Below are 18,029 nucleotides of genomic sequence, written 5' to 3' on the forward strand. Positions count from 1 at the left end.
AAAATTATTTATCTGGAAAAAAGTTGTCTTTAGATGAATTTCATCAATTTAACTATAAGTAAAAAAAATAATAATAAATTAGCAAGTACTCTTAAGTTAATACCAGTTTATGTCCTAAATAGTAAGTAAGTGACTCATTCAATTGTGTTTCATATTTTGTCTAAATAGTAGCTAGTGGGATTTACCCTATAAATATTAGGTGCAGTCGGAATAAGTTGGCTTAGAAAAATTTTTTCTTGAAAATCTTGGAAAATAGAGGATTTGGGGGAAATTTGATAAGCCCAGGTCAATTTCCTACCAGATAAAAAGGCATGTTTATAATTAATCTGATGGTGATAAAAAGGCTTTTAATTAGATTTCTAACACAGAAATGGGAAAGGATAGGTTCAGGGTTTGAAACACAGAAGAGTTCAGCCATCTGCTGCCAACTATCTCTTGCCAACATTTGATTTGCAAGTTAAATTATGCCAGCTGATGACATATGACATTTCTCCCTTCTTTAAATATCTTACTCAAAATGAGTTTGCTGCTCTGCTGCTTGGCTAAACACTAAATGCTCTCAAATGCTGAGGTTGGACTTTCAGAAGTCATAACAGATGCCAAAATTTCCTCAGTAAACAAATCTAAATAAAGAAATTTTACTAATCTCATGAGTAACCTCATGCTCGCTTATGTATTATTGTCCTATGACGTGATTTTGAGTTAGACTTGACCTCTGTGATATTCACATATGGAATTTACAAAATTAAAATTTTCTTCACAGTTTTAGGGTAATGAGGCAGAGGAACCAAGAGTCATTTTTCTAGGTTTTGTTCCATATCTGAGCCAAATGGGACAATAGCTTAAAGAAGTCAAAAACCTATTTGAACTGCTTCATCTCTAGCATGATGAGTTTATCACCCAATAAGAGCTGAAATTTAACTTACACTGCAGAAGCTCTCTAAAATTTAAACCATAAAAATACAGCCAAACAATATATTCTTATTCTTTGTGGCCTAAAGTTGAAAAATTCTGTTTCTCTCAAGGTTTTAGGTTTATTAATAGCTATAGTTTTTCCTTCAGAATTATTGATTCAATCTGCCTTGAATTAAGGCCACAAATTTTTCCAAACTTTTCAATTGCTGAGCCTCCACAGAAATCTCCATAGATAATTTTAGCATGACTTAGCTAAACCGACCTATATATGCCAATAACTCTAATGGCATTTGTGTATGTGTGTGTGTATTTGGTGAGACACTGGTCTATATATCATAAAAATAAAACCACAGACATAAATTGGTTTTGTGGTAAAGAAGGAGAACATTTATTTCCTGAAGGAAAGCTTAAACAAGTGACATATAAGTTCTTGACAGAGAAGATGAGTATCCTAGGCCGCTCTAACACAAATTTCTCTACCTGTGATCCACATGTCCACCTGTAGGCAAAGACTTGACGTGATTATATTGCAAATGATTGAGGCTATTGATTACAGCTTTTGTCCCAGTCGCTTGTACCCACTATGGTGGTGGTGGTTTAGTTACTAAGTCATGTCCGACTCTTGCAACCCCATGGACTGTAGCCTGACCAGACTCCTCTGTCAATGGAATTTTCCAGGCAAGAATACCAGAGTGGGTTGCCATTTCCTTCTCCAGGGGAGCTTCCTGAGCTGGGTAATGAACCCAGGTCTCCTGCATTGCAGGCAGATTCTTAAAGTGAAAGTCACTCAGTGTATCTGACTCCTTTTGACCCCATGGACTATACAGTCTAGAGAATTCTCTAGGCCAGAATAACTGGGGTGGGTAGCCTTTCCATTCTCCAGGGTATCTTCCCAACTCAGGATCAAACTCAGGTTTCCCTCATTGCAGGCAGATTCTTTACCAGCTGAGCCACCAGGGAAGCTCAAGAAAACTGCAATGGGTAGCCTATCCCTTCTCCAGCAGACCTTCTGGACCCAGGAATGGAACCAGGGTCTCCTGCACTTCAGGAGGATTCTTTACCAACTGACCTATCAAGGAAGCCCTATACATCCATAAGTTTTAAATCATGACTAACTTATAGCAGCGGCTGCGCAGGCGCAGGAGGGCCTAGAGGAGGTATCCCACGTTGAAGGTCAGGAACGGCGGCAGTAAGGAGATACCCTTCGTCCAAGGTAAGGAGCAGCAGCTGTGCTTTGCTGGAGCAACTGTGAAGAGATACCCATTGGCCAAGTTAAGAGAAACCCAAGTAAGATGGTAGGTATTGCAAGAGGGCATCAGAAGGCAGACACACTGAAACCATACTCACAGAAAACTAGTCAATCTAATCACACTACGACCACAGCCTTGTCTAACTCAATGAAACCAAGCTGTGCCTCGGGGCAACCCAAGACAGGCGGGTCATGGTGGAGAGGTCTGACAGAGCCTAGTCCACTGAAGAAGGGAATGGCAAGCCATTTCAGTATTCTTGCCTTGAGAACCCCATGAACAGTATGAAAAGGCAAAATGATAGGATACCAAAAGAGGAACTCCCCAGGTCATTGCTGCTGCTGCTAAGTCGCTTCAGTTGTGTCTGACTCTGTGCGACCCCATAGACGGCAGCCCACCAGGCTCCCCCATCCCTGGGATTCTCCAGACAAGAACACTGGAGTGGGTTGCCATTTCCTTCTCCAATGCATGAAAGAGAAAAGTGAAAGTGAAGTTGCTCAGTCGCGTCTGACTCTTAGCGACCCCGTGGACTGCAGCCTACCAGGCTCCTCCATCCATGGGATTTTCCAGGCAAGAGTACTGGAGTGGGGTGTCATTGCCTTCTCCGCCCCAGGTCATTAGGTGCCCAATATGCTACTGGAGATCAGTGGAGAAATAACTCCAGAAAGAATGAAGGGATGAAGCCAAAGAAAAAACAATACCCAGCTGTGGATGGGACTGGTGATAGAAGCAAGGTCTGATACTGTAAAGAGCAATATTGCATAGGTACCTGGAATGTCAGGTCCATGAATCAAGGCAAATTGGAAGTGGTCAAACAAGAGATGGCAAGGGTGAACGTCAACATTCTAGGAATCAGCAAACTAAAATGGACTGGAATGGGTGAATTTAACTCAGATGACCACTATATCTACTACTGTGGGCAGGAATCCCTCAGGAGAAATGGAGTAGCCATCATGGTCAACAAAGGAGTCTGAAATGCAGTACTTGGATGCAGTCTCAAAAACGACAGAATGATCTCTGTTCGTCTCCAAGGCAAACAATTCAATATCAGTTATCCAAGTCTATGCCCCAACCAGTAATGCTGAAGAAGCTGAAGTTGAACGGTTTTATGAAGACCTACAAGACCTTTTAAAACTAACACCCAAAAAAGATGTCCTTTTCATTATAGGGGACTGGAATGCAAAAGTAGAAGTCAAGAAACACCTGAAGTAACAGGCAAATTTGGCCTTGGAATGTGGAATGAAGCAGGGCAAAGACTAATAGAGTTTTGCCAAGAAAATGCACTGGTCGTAGCAAACACCCTCTTCCAACAACACAAGAGAAGACGCTACACATGGACATCACCAGATGGTCAACACCGAAATCAGATTGATTATATTCTTTGCAGCCAAAGATGGAGAAGCTCTATACAGTCAACAAAAACAAGGCCAGGAGCTGACTGTGGCTCAGATCATGAACTCCTTATTACCAAATTCAGACTTAAATTGAATAAAGTAGGGAAAACCACTAGATCATTCAGGTATGACCTAAATCAAATCCCTTATGATTATACAGTGGAAGTGAGAAATAGATTTAAGGGCCTAGATCTGATAGATAGAGTGCCTGATGAACTATGGAATGAGGTTCGTGACATTGTACAGGAGACAGGGATCAAGACCATCCCCATGGAAAACAAATGCAACAAAGCAAAATGGCTGTCTGGGGAGGCCTTACAAATAGCTGTGAAAAGAAGAGAGGCAAAAAGCAAAGGAGAAAAGGAAAGATGCAAGCATCTGAATGCAGAGTTCCAAAGAATAGCAAGAAGAGATAAGAAAGCCTTCCTCAGCGATCATTGCAAAGAAATAGAGGAAAACAACAGAATGGGAAAGACTAGAGATCTCTTCAAGAAAATTAGAGATACCAAGGGAACATTTCATGCAAGGATGGGCTCGATAAAGGAAGAAATGGTATGGACCTAACAAAAGTAGAAGATATTAAGAAGAGGTGGCAAGAATACATGGAAGAATTGTACAAAAAAGATCTTCACGACCCAGATAATCATGATGATGTGATCACTAATCTAGAGCCAGACATCGTGGAAAGTGAAGTCAAGTGGGCCTTAGAAAGCATCACTACGAACAAAGCTAGTGGAAGTGATGGAATTCCAGTTGAGCTCTTTCAAATCCTGAAAGATGATGCTGTGAAAGTGCTGCACTCAATATGCCAGCAAATTTGGAAAACTCAGCAGTGGCTACAGGACTGGAAAAGGTCAGTTTTCATTCCAATTCCAAAGAAAGGAAATGCAAAAGAATGCTCAAACTACCGCACAATTGCACTCATCTCACATGCTAGTAAAGTAATGCTCAAAATTCTCCAAGCCAGGCTTCAGCAATACATGAACCGTGAACTCTCTGATGTTCAAGCTGGTTTTAGAAAAGGCAGAGGAACCAGAGATCAAATTGCCAACATCCGCTGGATCATGGAAAAAGCAAGAGAGTTCCAGAAAAACATCTATTTCTGTTTTATTGACTATGCCAAAGCCTTTGACTGTGTGGATCATAATCAACTGTGGAAAATTCTGAAAGAGATGGGAATACAGACCACCTGACCTGCCTCTTGAGAAATCTGTATGCAGGTCAGGAAGCAACAGTTAGAACTGGACATGGAATAACAGACTGGTTCCAAATAGGAAAAGGAGTACGTCAAGGCTGTATATTGTCACCCTGCTTATTTAACTTATATGCAGAGTACATGATGAGAAACGCTGGCCTGGATGAAGCACAAGCTGGAATCAGGATTGCCGGGAGAAATATCAGTAACCTCAGATATGCAGATGACACCACCCTTATGGCAGAAAGTGAAGAGGAACTCAAAAGCCTCTTGATGAAATTGAAAGAGGGGAGTGAAAAAGTTGGCTTAAAGCTCAACATTCAGAAAATGAAGATCATGGCATGTGGTCCCATCACTTCATGGGAAATAGATAGGGAAACAGTGGAAACAGTGTCAGACTTTATATTTTTGGGCTCCAAAATCACTTCAGATGGTGATTGCAGCCATGAAATTAAAAGACGCTTACTCCTTGGAAGAAAAGTTATGACCAACCTAGATAGTATATTCAAAAGCAGAGACACTACTTTGCCAACAAAGGTCCATCTAGTCAAGGCTATGGTTTTTCCTGTGGTCATGTATAGATGTGAGAGTTGGACTATAAAGAAAGCTGAGCACCAAAGAATTGATGCTTTTGAACTGCGGTGTTGGAGAAGACTCTTGAGAGTCCCTTGGACTGCAAGGAGATCCAACCAGTCCATTCTGAAGGAGATCAGCCCTGGGATTTCTTTGGAAGGAATGATGCTGAAGCTGAAACTCCAGTACTTTGGCCACCTCATGTGAAGAGTTGACTCATTGGAAAAGACTCTGATGCTGGGAGGGATTGGGGCAGGAGGAGAAGGGAACAACAGAGGATAAGATGGCTGGATGGCATCACTGACTCGATGGGCGTGAGTCTGAGTGAACTCCGGGAGATGGTGATGAACAGGGAGGCCTGGTGTGCTGTGATACATGGCATTGCAAAAAGTCTGACACGACTGAGAGACTGAACTGAACTGAAATTATAGCTACCAATGGCAAATTCTCTTCAGAAAAGACTTGGTTTCCTGACATACTTGCAACATATATTTCATAGTCTCACTGTAGGTTACATCATTACAAAATCAAATTTCAACACCTTTCTCTCATTCCATTCATCTGATATAAAGCAAAGGCTTCATAGCTTCCATAAAACAAGGCAACATATCAAAATTTCTGTTCCTGTTTGATCACAAGAGGATGCAAAAGCTATGTAATCAACAAATCAGAGGACTTCTCTCATGTTATAGTGGATAAGAAGCAGCCTGTTAATTCAGGGAACATGGGTTTGGTTCCCTTCTACATGCTGTGGAACAACTAAGCCTATGCACCATAACTACCAGCCCGCACTCTGCAGCTTGTGAGCCACAGCACTTCAGTGCTGCAGCTACTGGGGCCCGCAACTGGAGCCTGTGCTCTGTATTACGGGAAGCCACCACAGTGAGAAGCCTACGCCCCACAACTACAGAGCAGCCCCTGTGCTCCCCAGCTAGAGGAAGCCGACGCACAGCAACAAAGACCCAGTGCAACTAAAAATTAACAAACAAAAACAAAAATGTTTTAAAAAGAGAAAAAACCCACAAATCATTAACACAGATAAATGAATAGACATAAGCAAAATGCTGGTAGAACATGAACAGGTAATAGTCGGGTTTTCCTGGGAGGCCAAAGGTGGTGCATAGCAATTGAGATTTTAGGAAAAAAATGACTGGCAACAACACTGAGCAATCTGAACATAACTTGGTTTTAGAGTGTCCTGGTCCTGGAGACCACTGTCTATGTAATCAACCCTTCAATTGTGGCAAGACGCTGAAATGGCCAAAGCAATAGGGATAGGGAAAAAACTTAAGGCAAGTTGCTATATAAATCTGATCCAAAATCATTTTATAATTAATAATTTAACAAATGATATGGCTATATGTTGTTCAATGCTGAATGTCAGTCCTTATCTATAAATTTGCTTCCAACATTCTCAATAGCAGATTTTTCTAATACTTTGGGTTTCAGAAAATGAACCTTCACAGTTCTATCAGATATGCTAAATCCTGAACTCTAGCATCACTCTTCATACCACCAGTATCAATAAAGCACAGAAAAACTATGTACTTGCTCAAGGAGGAATGAATGTGGGCTGTGTTGGGGGGCACATACACTGGTAATGGCAGGTAAAATCTGAGCATCTAATAGTTCTGAGTGCTTAAATATGAATACCTCAGCTTTACCAGTCCTTGGGCACAGCTATTATAACATTAATAGTAAAGCCTTATTTCCTATATTTAACTTCCACCTTTACTTGCAGGTATTCCAACTCCCTATCAGATCATCTTTAGTATTCTCAGAGTTCCAAAAGAGTGTTTGCCAAAATGCCCATTATGGAGCCATGGGACACCAGCCATGCTCTTACTGTCCTTACTCTCCTACCTTTTTATTGTTCTCTATACAGAGTGTGTCAAGGCTGTATATTGTCACCCTGCTTATTTAACTTCTATGCATGAGAAACACTGGGCTGGAAGAAGTACAAGCTGGAATCAAGATTGCCGGGAGAAATATCAATAACCTCAGATATGCAGATGACACCACCCTTACGGCAGAAAGTGAAGAGGAACTAAAAAGCCTCTTGATGAAAGTAAAAGTGGAAAGTGAAAAAGTTGGCTTAAAGCTCAACATTCAGAAAACAAAGATCATGGCATGTGGTCCCATCACTTCATGGCAAATAGATGGGGAAACAGTGGAAACAGTGACAGAGTTTATTTGGGGGGGCTCAAAAATCACTGCAGATGGTGACTGCTGCCATGAAATTAAAAGACATTTACTCCTTGGAAGGAAAGTTATGACCAACCTAGACAGCATATTGAAAAGCAGCGACATTACTTTGCCAACAAAGGTCCATCTAGTCAAAGCTATGGTTTTTCCAGTAGTCATGTATGGATGTGAGAGTTGGACTATAAAGAAAGCTGAGCGCCAAAGAATTGATGCTTTTGAACTGTGGTGTTGGAGAAGACTCTTGAGAGTCCCTTGGACTGCATGGAGATCCAACCAGTCCATTCTAAAGGAGATCAACCCTGGGATTTCTTTGGAAGGAATGATGCTAAAGCTGAAACTCCAGTACTTTGGCCACCTCATGCAAAGAGTTGACTCATTGGAAAAGACTTTGAGGCTGGGAGGGATTTGGGGGCAGGAGGAGAAGGGGATGACAGAGGATGAGATGGCTGGATGGCATCACTGACTCGATAGCGTGAGTCTGAGTGAACTCTGGGAGTTGGTGATGGACAGGGAGGCCTGGCGTGCTGCGATTCATGGGGTCGCAAAGAGTCAGACACGACTGAGCAACTGAACTGAACTGAACTGATACATAAGATTTCTTAAATGTGTCGTGGATGCTGCTGCTACTGTTTTGAGGACACTGCTTTTTAAATGTATGGTTTCCGCTTCTGCTTGACTAGGACTTTAAGGTGCAAAATCCTCTCTGTGATAAAGAAGAAATGTACCACTCCTTCACCCTGTGCAGCACGCTCTCATCAAGGCTACAAGGTATTATTACTTTACCCTTCTCAAAAAGTTTGTCAACGTCTGCTTTAACCACTATTTGATAATTATTGCTCCAAAACTCAAAGCAATTCTGAAAGGCAATGAACTAAATGGCCCAAAACAGGATGTGACTCAGTGTAGACCATCAGTGTCCAACCTCATGTACTTCAGGACTTACCTCATCGAGGCCAGCTTGAGTCCTTTTCAAGAGTAGACAGGGCCAATGAAGAGATGGTTTTCTCTCTTTCTGTGAGATTATATTATTTGAGAAAGATCTAATTCTGCAGCTTCCAGGAGCCATTGACACCACATGGAGACAGTCTAAAAATAAAGCCAAGGAGAGACAACATAGCATGATTTAGAGTTGTGCTCTGTAACAGAGTAACCATCAGCCATGTGTGGCTTTTTATATTGAATTCATTAAAATTAAGTTAAGACATTCATTTCCTCAGTTGCTATTAGCCACATTTCAGGTGGCTGAAGCATTCTTTAAATATCTGCATTCCATCCTTTAATTAATCTGCATCCTTAAATTCCATTTTGGTTTAAGCTAAATGTGAAAGCTTATTTCCCACTCCAGTACTCTTGCCTCAAAAATCCTATGGGAGGAGGAGCCTGGTAGGCTGCAGTTCATGGATTCACTAAAAGTCGGACACGACTGAGCGACTTCACTTTCACTTTTCACTTTCATGCATTGGAGAAGGAAATGGCAACCCACTCCAGTGTTCTTGCCTGGAGAATCCCAGGGACAGGGGAGCCTGGTGGGCTGCCGTCTATGGGGTCACACAGAGTCGGACACGACTGAAGCGACTTAGCAGCAGCAGCAGCAGCAGCAGCAGTGAAAGCTTATTTAAGTTGTATTTCTGACCTTTGAAAAATTTATGAGCAGAAATTAACCCTCGGGCCTATTCCCCAGAGACAGTCAGGAACCATACAACAACCTTCTTACATTTTCCCAATTTCTTCCCATGACCTTTCCTGACAAGACTGAACCTCATCCTCTCCTTTGGAGAAAACACACACATACCATTAAAAGATCTAGGGGCAGAGGTTTGAAAGACAGTCTTCGTAAACAAAGAAAAACAAAGCCATGAAGAAAAGGATTTTATTCAGTAAATACTAATAGATAGTAGGAGAAAGAGCTGTGTGACTAGGGGCTTTAAAGGCAAAATGAGGGTGTAGAAAAGGGAAGTGGGCAGGAATGCAAAATTACCAAACATGATTAGTGCAGCCAGCTGACTCTGCTACCTGACTATTATTAAAGTTAGGATTCTATGCTTCCAAGTCTAGGAGACAGAAACCCTGGACTTACTGTTTATTACATTTCAAAGGAATGGTTTTCATGTCCCTGAGAAAGATACATCCAAGTTATAGGAAATATATCTATATTTTAAAGGTTCAGAGACAGGATTCACAATTGCAAGCCTTTCTTAGTAAATCCTCTATAAAGAGATTTGGTGTTGGCTAGAGCAAACAGTCGGAGAAGGCGATGGCACCCCACTCCAGTACTCTTGCCTGGAAAATCCCATGGACGGAGGAGCCTGGTAGGCTGCAGTCCATGGGGTCGCTAAAGAGTCAGACACGACTGAGGGACTTCACTTTCACTTTTCGCTTTCATGCATTGAAGAAGGAAATGGCAACCCACTCCAGTGTTCTTGCCTGGAGAATCCCAGGGACGGGGGAGCCTGGTGGGCTGCCATCTATGGGGTCGCATAGAGTCGGACACGACTGAAGCGACTTAGCAGCAGCAGCAGAGCGAACAGTAAATTCTTCTAACATCCCTGAGTTTTTCCAAATGAGAACTCCAAAGAGGGCTGGTTGTCCCAGGGAGACGAGGCCTTAGGCTTCTAGAAGCCACATTAAAGTTTGGACAAGTCTCTGAGACAGGGTTTTAAATGGAGTGTTTGAGTGTTCCTTGTAGTTTTCATCACTTAGATTTTTCCAGAATGCATAGCCAAACATAAATTATGTAATTTAATCCACAAAACACTCCTCTGTTGTATATATCATTATCTTCATTTTACAGATAAGGGAATCAAAGTTCAGAGGACTTAAATTACTTTTCCAGGTTACATACTAAAAAGGTGAAAAGCATATTGAAACCCAAATTTCTCTAAAGATTGTTCTTTCCTCATATCACCCACAACTTTGTCTCCCTAGTGATCTCCCTGAATTTTCATACATGTTGCAGTAACAGTTTTCACGGAAGTGCCCCTGCCTTTAAATGACAAAGACTATAAGATGTGAATAGGGAAGAGAAAAACTCACAAAATGCCAGAAACTTGTGATTAACAGACAGCAGGTGTACAAACAGAAAGTGTGTGACTCACATCCATTGTATCTTGTCAAATGGTGTGTTCCCAAAGTTGCTGAAGGGGGGAATTTGATTATCTCTGCTTCCCCAGAAGACTGATAAATTGAATTCAGGCTGCTATTGTTCCAGACACAGGCTGACTCTTCCACAGGATTTTAATCAGCAGCAGCATTATGTAGCATATGGGAGCTATTTGGCTGAAAGGAGACCAACTGTCACTGGTACATCCTCCCAACATGAAAGGAAAATAATAATACGGAATAAAAAGACTTTCTTATCTATGGAACAGCTTCTCTCTAAGAAACTCTGCGGTTTACTGTACTACATCTTCACAACTCCCTATTCAGTGAGTCAGAGAACTACTTGACTGTGATCCTGGATGCTCACCTGCTGATTCCACCATGTTCATCTCTTTCATAACTCTTTCTCTATCCCCATCTATAAATCCTATCACCTCTTACCTATAAATCTCTTCTGTTTTCTAATGATTAACCTTTACCCATTCCTCCTCATCTACATGATCCTGACCTTCATTCCTCTTTCTCACTACTTACTAATTTCTTTCTTTACTACTTTTGTCTTGTAAAAAGCCTAAATGGTAAATCAGGGTTCATATGTGATTAGGACTATAGCTCGATTATAATATCCTGTTATACTACAATGATAGTCAAATGTAGAGGTCACTTTATTCACTCTCTTAGTTACCAAAACTTTTATTGAATGTGTTTGTTTCAAGATTCAAAGGTAAGTAACACATGATTGATCCTTCCCTTCATGCATGGAAGACAAACATAAATAGGAAATGACAACACAATGTACAGTAAAAACAAACAAGGTTAGCAGTGTGGTCTCTGTGGTTGCTGATCCCTAAAGCTTTCAAGTCTGGTTCCAGGGACAGGCTTAGAAACCAAATACCAGGTTTCTTTTTATCCTCTTCTCCCCTCTTTTGACCTTCTGACATGCCTCAATCCCTACTCACCCAGAAAGGTTATAAAATATATTATCAGGGATTGTTGCACATATCTGAGAGAGGCGTTGGCCAAAGTCACCTGTTAATTCGGCATTCTATGTTAAATAACCTAGGAGTAAACAAAGCTCCTGCATATATGTTTTCCTATAGCAGAAAATGTGAAGAATGAACACTGATGCTATTAGGAAGAAAAACAAGATTTTGAAATAAGTGTCAAGACCCTCTTGACATCCTGTATTTATCCAAAATATGAATTCCTAAGTGGTGATCTAGTAAATGTCATTTTCTAGTCCTCAGATAAGAGATAGACTTTTTCAGATGGCAGAGAGAAGGATGGTTGAATGAGAATTGGCCACAAATGATACACTCCAGTGCTGGACCACATCACAAGATGTGATTTCCTTCTTCTGTTTGTAGGCCTAGTTACCCAACAGAAACAACTTTTAGGAATGATGGGAGGTACTTTCTTTACCAAGGTATTGCCATCAAAGTGCTCAAGCTATGAAAAGGACTGCCTAAAGTAATGGGTGCTTGCAAAATAAATCTTACATTGATTTTGTACAACCATGGGAATTCAGTAAAAGAATTTTCTTTAGAAGCAATAAGGAAAAATAAACAAAAGCTCTTCCATTAGCATCAAACCCTAGGAACAATCAGGCAACAGAATAATTCTGAGTGTCTCAAATAAGACCTGAAAATGACTCTAATCACTTGGGATTCTGACAGGAGTGATAATGTTGTTGAGGTTCTATGCTGAGTGTAAAACTGTAGTAGAAAATGGGCTCAAGGTAAGACTATAATATAACCCATAAGCTTTATAGAAGTATATTGAAGAAATAATCTTTTCTTTGCTTCCTCTTTGTACCCAGCACAAAATAGATGCAAGTACCCCACAAGATAATTCTTTTTGTCAAACAAAATGACAATCACATTCAAAAGCCATATGAAAGAAACTAATGAAAAAACTGCACAAAAGGTCCCAAATCCAATTAATAATCCCCCAGCAAATTAATTAATCTTGACTTGTACCAATAATACTGTTACTGCAAAACTGAAACACATTAGGATAACTGACTAACTGCTTCAACAAATACCGCCCCCCTTCCCCCCCCCAAAAAAAAAAACAATGGAATTCTCTTTCTTGCTTACAGGAGTGGGATTTAGGGACAAGGAGGTTTGCACCATGAAATTATTCAAAGACTCTACTCTTTTTAACCTATTGGTTCTTTCATTCTCTATCATTTCAAAGTTCTCCACTGTTTCCCTGACAGTGTCAGGAGATGATGGAAGAGAGAAGGCATGAAGCCAGTGGTGTAGGAGGTCTTGTGGTCCAGGCATGGAGATAGGAACATCACCTCTGCCCACACTCTGCTGGCCAGAGCTCAGTATTTGAATTTAAGTTAGAAAGGCTGGTGAGTTTCACTTTGACAAATAAATAATAGGCATTGTCAGCTTTTAAGGGGAAAAAATGACAAAGATGAGAGTGGAGAATACTGACCATACTAAATAGAAAAGCCAAGAGAGAGAATGAACTAGAGATAGAGAAACCTATTAAGAAGCTATTGCAATACTGTGGGCAGGGAATGATGTGGCCCAGACCAAGACAGTAGAGAGAGAATGAAAAGAAAATAATCAATATGGGGACTGATTTGCTGAGTAAGCAGAAAAAAACAAGTGATGAGTCTTCGGGTTTATATATTTATATAAGTATATATTTTTACATTTGAGTGGTCTTTTAGTTAACTTATGCATGCTATGTTGCATGTTCACTTTTCCCCACAAGAATTAGGAAAATAAAAATTTGATGTGAAGAAATGTAAATCGAATACAGTGTCTGTAAGAAGTCAGGAAAAGCTAACATGGGATCAGAAAACAAACAAATGAAAGGAATGTTTGAGGATTCTGTATATTTCACTGAGGGCTTTGAATCAATGTATGACAGCAAATTAAAGGCCAAAGGAGGAAAAATTATTTCCAAAACATTTCTTCATATTTTTATGTTGCTATTTGTCACAACTGTCAAACATTCAGTTGCAAATGAAATACTTGAATAAATAATTCCATTTTTGGATGTGGCAACTGGTTTGCATACTGCATTTTTGAAGATTCTGTAATGATGTTATTTTTAGTGCTTAGAAGAGGAAATCTGCACCTGGGGAGGCTAACCAATTAATCTGACAAACGATCTAACAGACATTAGCTTTAATCACATTGTTGGTATGTATTATAGGATTTAATAATGCTCAATAAGTTTAAAATACACAATGTAAGATCCATTACTTAGACAAAGAAGGGTGCCACTAACCCCTGGAAAAACAAATACCAGCTTTTTAAAGGCTTCCTGTAGCCTTTCAGCAGTATGTGAGACATAGACATAACACCTGGGCTGGACACACAGTGACTGCATGAGTGGCAACAGCAGCCAGAGTGAGGAACTGCAGGTGAACCAGCATTTCAGTCTCCTTGCACAGGTCAGTCCCTCTTCATGAATCATACTCAGACCTGACTACCAGATAATTCCAAAATCTCCCTGTAGCGGACCGGTCAAGGTAAGAAGAAAGAAACTTGTCTTGGGACCTTCCACACATTTAATTGTTTTTTTTAATTGGAAGAAACAAGTCCACACGTAAACCTCCGTCCTTCAATGCAAAATTTGTAGAGATGTGTTCAAGCCTCTATGTTGTTTCTAGGCAACAGGAACATTTTTAATCAAATTTTCATTAATTTCTCAACAGTTATGTACTAATCTACATGTACAAGTACTCTGTCAAGATGAATTCCTTTTGTCATACATATTCATAAAATAGAACTTGAAATGTTTAAGCACACACATTTCATATACCCCCAATCACAGTAATAGGTTTGAAGAGCAAAACGGAACAGAACAGACCCTAAACAAGTATATGTAATTTCTATCAAGCAACACAGCACCAAATAGTATGTAAGCTACTCTGAACCAAGCACTCTGCACTTAATTTTTCTACATTCAAGTGAGGTTCTAACATTATTCTCAGTTGAGGAAACTGAGGCACAGCTGGGAAAATAACCTACTAGAAGTGGAAGAGTGAATGTAGGGCTGGACTGAAAGCAGGGTCTACCCTCTTAACCACTCAACCATACTGGAGTGAAAGCACAGAGGACTTCACTATCAGAAGTGACACAGGTGGTTTGCAGTATGCGTCGCAGGATCTGGCAGAAAGAAGAGTGCAAGAGATAAAGCAAGGCGACAAACAGAGAGCAGGCCATGAAGAAACTTGGGTTAAAATAAATTATAAAACTATCATGATTGATCCCAATAAAAATGGTGAAAGTCATAAGATCTGGATTTGTGTGATATATGCAAAACAGTAAGAAATAAATGTGAAGAGCTGACTCATTTGAAAAGACCCTGATGCTGGGAAAGATTGAGAGCAGGAGGAGAAGGGGACGCCAGATGATGAGATGGTTGGATGGCATCACTCGATGCACATGAGTTTGGGTGAACTCCGGGAGTTGGTGATGGACAGGGAGGCCTGGAGTGCTGCAGTTCATGGGGTCGTGAAGAGTTGGACACAACTGAGCGACTAAACTGAACTGAAGAAATAATTCAGAGTTGGAGCCTCAGCCAACTGGATCTATTTTCTGTCTTTTGAAAATTAATTACTGCTCGATGGCCCTCCTTTGACAGAGACTGGGAAATAAGAAAGTTCTGTTCAGCTGTAATTAACATTGGTCCTCCTTCATAAACTGCTGCTAAGGTGCCAAAGACTTCTATCTCCACTCTTGTCTTCAGAAGTTTCTGCCAAGTATTGTCTTTACGTTACTGATTGCAATTTCCTCAGTAAAATTTTCTTTTATGTTCTCAAGATCCACTGGGTACAAACTGTCCTACATCAATACATGTTTCTATAAGACAAATTAGCTTCTACTTTCTCTTGATAAACAAAAACACATCTCATAACCCAACATACACAGTCAAAAAATTTTGGCACTATTGCTCATAGGGCTGTAACCAACTCATGTACATTACAACATTTAATGAAGTAACTGGTTTTTATTTAGGAGAACCAGACAACAGGTAATTGAGTGTTGTCACATACAAACACTTGGCGTGTCAAAAGCTATAAATGCACATATCCTTTTTATACTTTCTTAGAGTGGATAGTTGCATAGCTAGATTAATAGATAATGAAGTTAAAGATAATAAGTGGGTAGGTATATCAATAGACCCAAAGTATCCTAGTCTGGATTCCTCAGGAAACAGATCCTGATTCAGAGATGAGCGTGAAGAACAATTATCAAGGAGTACTGTTAGAATCAAGACCTCTGGAAGTAGAGGGAAAGAGCAGTACTGAGCAGCAGGAGAAGTAGTGCTGGGATGCTGGTATACTGAGGGCTGCAGGCGATCACGCATCTCAAGACTAGGATAGCCATTGAGAGACCTCCCAGATTGACACTCATGTCTGATCAGTCATTGAATATAAGCTGCCTCTGGAAGGTATGACCAAGGACAAGTCAGGTGTCTTTAACTGAGACACTTCTCCAAGTGGTCTAAGTTTATACACACATACACGCAATTTTAAAGGTTACTTTCCATTTATAGTTACTACAAAATATTGGCTATATTCCCCATATTGTAGGGGCTTTGCTGGTGGCTCAGACAGTAAAAAATCTGCCTGCAATGCAGGAGATGCAGGTTCAAGCCCTGGGTTGGAGAGATCCCCTGGAGAAGGGCATGGCAACCCACTCCAGTATTCTTTCCTGGAGAATTCCATAGACAGAGGGGCCTGGAGGTAGCTATAGTCCATGGGGTCGCATTATCAGACATGACTGAGTGACTGATACACTCATGTTGTACAATATAACCTTGAGCCTAGTGATTACCAGTGGGAAGGGGGAGGGGCAGTTGCATGTAAGCCTTTTTTTGGTAGCACTCTCTGTTCCCAGATGAGTATTTTATTCCTAAAGGAAGATCTGAATGGCATATCACAGTATTCTCACATAAACATATAGCAACTCAGTGACATATAAAACTAAGAAGCACAGAATTATACTATATATATAAAAAACATTAAATATATATGCATATATAATTATATGTATATTTAAACCATGTGTATACACTAAAACCATGCATGATGATGAATGTCTCAGTATTTTAGAATACTGCTTAGAAGTTGCTTATTCAAGTCCAAAGGCTATCAACTACTAACAAAACAATATAAATCTAATATTTTAAAATTAAAAATCCTGAAAAATTATGTTTCAGCTGTTGTATATAGAAGGTAATTACTATTGACATAAAAATAATTAGTATTTAATATAGGACATGTTTTTCTAAATTTCTTTTTAATTTTTTAATGAAATATAGTAGATTTACAATGTTGTGTTAGTTTCTGGTATACAGCAAAGAAATCAGTTATACATATGCAAATATATATTTTTCTCATATTCGTTTCTATGATGCTTTTTAAAAAATCATTTAATTTATTTTTATTTATTTATCTTTGGCTATGCTAGGGCTCCAGCAGATGCTGCGCAGGCTTTTCTCTAATCATAGCAAGTGGGAACTACTCTTTAGTTGTGGTGCATGGGCTTCTCATGACGGTGGCTCTCTTGTTGAGAGCACCATCTCTAGGGAGCATGGACTTCAGCAGTTGCAACATATGGGTTTAGTTGCTCCATGGTATGTGGGATCCTCCCAGATCAGGGATTGAACTTATGTCTCTTGCATTGGCAGGCAAATTCTTCACCACTGAGTCACCAGGGAAGCCCATATATTTTATCACAGGATATTGAATAGAGTTCCCTTTATTATACAGTAATACCTTGTTGTTTATTATATATATATAAGCATATAATATATAATTCCAAATTTCTTATTTATCCCTCCCCATCTCTTTTTTCCCTTTGATACATGTAAATTCATTTTCTAAAACTGTGAGTTTGTTTTTGTTTTAGAAGCCCATTTGTATCATATTTTAGATTTCACAAATGAATATGATATTTGTCTTTGTCTGACTTCACTTAATATGATAATCTCCAGGTTGCTGCAAATGGTACTATTTCATTCTTTTTTTATGGCTAAGCAGTATTCTAATACTGAGAAGGCAATGGCACCCCACTCCAGTACTCTTGCCTGGAAAATCCCATGGAAGGAGCAGCCTGGTAGGCTGCAGTCCACGGGGTTGCTAAGAATCGGACACGACTGAGCAACTTCACTTTGACTTTTCACTTTCATGCATTGAAGAAGGAAATGGCAACCCACTCCAGTGTTCTTCCCTGGAGAATCTCAGGGATGGTGTAGCCTGGTGGGCTGCCGTCTATGGGGTCGCACCAAGTCAGACACGACTGAAGTGACTTAGCAGCAACAGCAGCATATACTATTAGATACAGTATATAAGATATAGTATATCTTATATCTATATCTATACCACATCTTCTTTATCCATTTATCTGTTGATGGACATTT

General features: G+C 40.1%; 1 long non-coding RNA gene across 1 annotated transcript in view; it reads right to left on the reverse strand.

Annotated features, from left to right (window-relative positions):
• Positions 1–1,289: 1,289 nt before the first annotated feature.
• LOC132659955 (uncharacterized) overlaps positions 1,290–18,029 on the reverse strand; it is a 165,905-nt gene continuing 149,165 nt past the window's right edge. Inside the window, exons 2-3 of the long non-coding RNA XR_009601048.1 lie at positions 8,473–8,615; positions 1,290–2,161 (exon numbers count right to left, since the gene is read on the reverse strand). This is a non-coding gene — a long non-coding RNA (uncharacterized LOC132659955). The remainder of the gene's footprint in view (positions 2,162–8,472; positions 8,616–18,029) is intronic.

Source organism: Ovis aries, chromosome 1, assembly GCF_016772045.2.
Source record: "Ovis aries strain OAR_USU_Benz2616 breed Rambouillet chromosome 1, ARS-UI_Ramb_v3.0, whole genome shotgun sequence".
NCBI lineage: Eukaryota > Metazoa > Chordata > Mammalia > Artiodactyla > Bovidae > Ovis > Ovis aries.